Source organism: Priapulus caudatus, unplaced genomic scaffold (assembly GCF_000485595.1).
Source record: "Priapulus caudatus unplaced genomic scaffold, Priapulus_caudatus-5.0.1 Scaffold177, whole genome shotgun sequence".
In the NCBI taxonomy this organism is placed as follows: Eukaryota; Metazoa; Priapulida; class Priapulimorpha; order Priapulimorphida; family Priapulidae; genus Priapulus; species Priapulus caudatus.
The window spans coordinates 83,254-88,316 of NW_014577238.1; the positions used below are offsets into that span (position 1 = coordinate 83,254).

At 48.3% G+C, this 5,063-nt stretch overlaps 1 long non-coding RNA gene across 1 annotated transcript; it reads right to left on the reverse strand.

Moving 5' to 3' along the window:
- Window positions 1-1,356: 1,356 nt before the first annotated feature.
- LOC106806742 lies at window positions 1,357-4,934 on the reverse strand. Its single transcript, XR_001393580.1, has 2 exons — window positions 4,758-4,934; window positions 1,357-2,258 (listed from the first exon to the last, which is right to left on the reverse strand). It is a non-coding gene; the product is annotated as an uncharacterized LOC106806742 (long non-coding RNA).
- Between the last annotated feature and the right edge of the window lie 129 nt (window positions 4,935-5,063).

Sequence of the window (5,063 nt, forward strand, 5' to 3'; positions counted from 1 at the left end):
CAGGGCCCCTAGGGCGGGCCCCTGGACCCCACCCATTAAGGGATTTGCGCCAAAGCGCTCGCGGTGTGCGCTACTCACGCACACTCTTCATATACATTATGATGGAACTATAACAGCGAAATCATCCCCCACACAACTGAGGACCTGTCTACGCCACTGGACCGTGCACCGCATATCTGTAACCGCGTACTGCTAAAAATGATCAATATTCTCGCATAATCATTTTTGTTAAGAAGTTTTCTGTAATGCGGGCGCAAAACTTGATTACAACAGAGTACAACATCAACGTATAACTATATATTATTATATCAGGACAGGAGTGAATAACTCTAGTGAGAGATTATATTCACTCCTAATTATATGTATAAACACACATATTATAACACGTGTGTCTGTATATATCTATCCCAGCATGCACACTGAGTTGTTTCGACCACATGCATGCAGGCACTTGAAACATTTCAATAAAAAATATGGTAAATAAACACGAAACGTATTTACTACCAAAGTCTTAATGTTTCTCTACTCTCTGTCGCCTGTTATCTGCCAATAACTTCCTGTAAATGCCGTTCATATATGCTCCGCTGCAACACACAAGTACACCGCACGCACCAGGGGCGTGTACAGGGGGGGGGGTCCAGGAGGTCCGGACCCCCCCTGCTCGCGCAGAAAACGCATCTGAGGGGTCTAATTTCACAATTTTTCTGGGGGAGGGCCTCCCCGACCCCCCCTTCGCGTGCTCGCAAGTATGGGTTACGGTTAGACCCCCCCCCCTGGTTCAAATCCTGTACACGCCCCTGCGCACGCCGCATGGAGCGAATGATATCTATATCGCTCTCTCTCTCTCTCTCTCTCTCTATATATATATATATATATAATCAAGAGCGTATAAAGAAGCTAGGCCTATACGCTCTTGATATAATCAGGACGCACGCTCGCTCGCTCACACACAGACGTGATGTGATCATAACGTACAAGAGCGCAAAAACGATATATATTTTGAATTGTAAATGCAGCGCATATTGCGCTTTTACCTGCAAAACATTCACCAACATGTAAGCGTATTTTCCATGGAATTTAGATGCGCACCGCTCAGGTGTACAGCTTCCTACAACTGACCGTTCAACACAACAACGTGGAGTCAGTCTATGCACTTAGCAGGGCGTTGAAATTCGCAGTGAATAGATTCAAACAAATTTCACTAGAGGCAATATTATGAGAGAAGAACTTATATGGCAGGAGCAGGATGATGTTTTGTATATTCTAATAATACTTTACTTTTGTATTTCTTCAGTTTTACTCACTGGATTTAAATTTGAATTACCAAGGTCACACATATACACTGAAGCATTTACATATATATACGAACACATAGCAATTGCCTTTATTGAGATACACAGAATTACACGTGGTCACATAAGCGGGCATGAAAAAAGCTACCACATGATAATCTAAGATGATATAAAGTGTACACAGACTGTACGTATAGTTTATTTTCTCGTGCATAACACAGCTTACGCTCTGACATACGGAGTAAATAATAAGCGCACAGTAAAATAATTATCCATTCCCGCCAACTTCACAAAGGGTACACCATATCTAAGATACCTAGTGCAGTGACGCGACTCTGGTGCTACCCAGCTGGCCGGCGTGTAAAGATCGCTCGCGATGCTTCACAGTAACCGCGATGTTTAGATGTTTGCGGGAGAATTGCGGTCAGGCCCGACGGGAATTCCTAAACAAACCGATACTTTTCACAATAGTCGTTACGATTGCTGATGTCCAGCCCCCACATGCCGCCAAAACCACGAGAGGCAAAAACGCTTTGTAGCCGAGTCAGCAATATATCGGCTGCCATGTATGATGTGTCGTGCCCATCCAGGCCTCTTGGTCTTTGGCTCCCTGGTAGATACACTAGACTTACACGTTAGACCGAACAATAATGAACAGCTAGAGGATATCTTCGAGCGCTGAGGTGCAGAAATGCAATGGTTGCCTTTTTTTTTTACTGCATTTTCATTGCATCTCCACATCGCGCAGAAATCTTGCCTACATGTGCGATAATTACACAAGCACGTCCGTGTCGTGGCGCCACCTGCAGGTTGTTTTTGTTGTTATTGTTCTTGTCGGTTTTTACCACACGCTCGGTTTCACCGGGACGGTTCGTATCCCTGGGGATCCATACCCTGTTCCATCAGCGCCACCGAGCTATCCCGCATCTTCTCCAGGAACCTCCGAAGTTCCTCCTTCTGGAATACCTGCGAGAATAAAGGAAGACCGTCAGTTTCTAGCTTCTGTTTCAATACCAGACTACATGGTAGCAGCAGGCGTACTCGTACTGCAGCAATTTCTCGCCGCGGTCAGGCTATTCATCATATCAGGAGTAAATCACAGTCGACTATTTTACACTGATTTACTCAATTAAACTCTGTGATGTACGCATTACTTGCTCCCGGTAATATATTACGAAATTCCTGGTTATAATATACGAGATGAACGCCAACTCTAAAGAAGATTCGTACGGCCAAACGATCTGACAACAGCAAGAAATGATGAATACGTTCATTCAGCCTTGATGCCAAAAAAAATCGTCGTCATAAAAAGGTGTTTGGCGAGTATATCGCATTTTGCACGATTTACTTGTACGAATTATGTGCTAAGGTTGGTAAGCAAAAAATACAACAAACAGGGCAGGAGGTGGTTTGTCAGTGCACTCACACAGTTGCCATGAGAACAGCTGTGAGCAAAGAAACAGAGATTTCAATCTAGGCAATCATCGCTAGGAATGCTACACCAGCCATTAATCAATTGCAAATATCTAAATTCTATCTTGAGTGTATCTCAAGGTCACCTTGACAGTATAGTATAGTGCATGGCAGTATTGGAAGAACCGCTGGATTGCACACGTGGGCAGCAACGGGATGAAAAAAACGTTCTTCGATCGTGCTATGGTCGCTTTACGCCGTCCCTCAGAGAACAAGAAACGCATGCCCGCGCGCGAGAGACGTAAATCACAGGGCGCACCCAGCATTGCTGGTCTGCTAGGTCATGCACGTGCATCCGCCGCATGCCACACCGTGTTTCGGGTGCACTTACGTGCAATTTCTTCGCTGGTTTTCGCTTATTAGTTTTACATGCCGATTCGACCACTATGAGACTTTCACTAACAGAACTGCTGAGCTGCGTTACTGTGGAAGAGTGATTACTGCCAGATTACCCACGATCGAGTTCACTCGCTACGCCGCATAAGTGCAAGTTTTTCAGATTTTCCGGAACGTAAACTTCGACGTGTTTACATGTTCGAAACCGTGTGGAAATGAAGGGCTACTGCGTACCGTTGTGGTTTCCTGCATTCTTACTTCAGGCTTATTGAGACCCCTGGGCGAAAGGTGCACAGAATGCTCATTCTGGTGGCACCGTCTTACACCCGCGTGCACACGCACGTAAGCAAGCCCCTACTCACGCTCACAAGCATGCACAACCTATCCGTCAATAAAGTGATATAGCGACTCTCTCTTGAAAATTGTTGCTAAGGCAGTCAAGCCACAGAGTTTACACCCGTTTTTCCAAATTGTTGACTTTGAGGCACTTTGACGCAAAGCATCATAATTTAGAATTGATGATTGGTCGACTGACTAACTAATGCTGCCTGTCAATTATGGCAGGTGGATAGGTAAACTTAGCGAAGCACCTCGAACGTGTGCCGTGAAGGCCTAGACAGTCTCTAAGGACAAAGATTGACTATACTACTACCCCGCAAAGGTTCATTTAGCTTACGAAATGACACCATCCAGCTATAAAGTTAGCGATGAATTACTAGTTCCAACTAGTAAGTCAATGGTAGTAACCTTAAAAATAAAGTCGGACTAGAAAAAGGAAAAAGAACAAAACGGAAACGTGTGAAAAACCAACCCAGTCCCAGTTTCGATAATTTCTGATTTCTACTAACCCAACCCAAACGAAACCAAAGAAATGATCCAACCCTCCTCGAAAGTTCGTGTACCATTATCCAAAACAAAATTACACTTACAGTTTCTTATACGCAGTGTATAGAGGTCCGGTCTACGAGTAAAAGTTAATATTAGGGACTAATTTTAAGACTAATGTCGTTTCGGTCAGTCGTTCGGACGGACGGCCGGTTGGGCGGGCGGTAGGTCGGACGGACGGCCGGTCGGTCGGTCGGACGGTCGATCGGTCATGGTCGGACGGACGGTCGGTCATGGTCGGACGGGCGGTCGGTCATGGTAGGACGAACGGTCGGTCATGGTCGGACGGCGGTCGGTCATGGTCGGACGGGCGGTCGGTCATGGTCGGTCGGTCGGTCGGTCGGACGGACGGTCGATCGGTCATGGTCGGACGGACGGTCGGTCATGGTCGAACGGGCGGTCGGTCATGGTAGGACGGACGGTCGGTCATGGTCGGACGGACGGTCGGTCATGGTCGGACGGGCGGATGGTCAGTCGGTCGGACGGTCGGTCAGTCGGGCGGTCGGTCGGTCGGACGGTCGGTCACAGCCGGGCGGACGGTCGGTCGGTCACAGTCGGGCGGACGGTCGGTCACAGTCGGTCGGTCGGTCGGTCACAGTCGGTCGGTCGGTCGGTCGGGCGGTCGGTCGGTCACAGTCGGGCGGTCGGTCAGTCGGGCGGTCACAGTCGGGCGGTCGGTCGGTCGGTCGGTCGGTCAGTCGGGCGGTCACAGTCGGGCGGTCGGTCGGTCGGTCGGTTACAGTCGGTCGGGCGGACGGACGGTCGGCGCACCTTGTACAGCTGGTGATTGTCGGAGGCGACGACGTCGGCTAGCTGTAGACACTCGCGGTGCTGCCCCGTGCCGCTCAGCACAGCGTGCAGCAGATACGTCACCGCGGGAATGCACAGCCCACGCAGCAGCTCCATCTGGTGCACGCGCGTCTCCTCTACCTCAGCATCCTGTGCGCGCGCCGAGAGAAATGAGCGAGGACACGTTAGAAAATGATGGCGATGAGCGAAACTTAAAAATAGTGTCTTGTCACAAACACACTAACACCCAAGAGATCAGAATTGTTATATTAAAACATATGACTATAT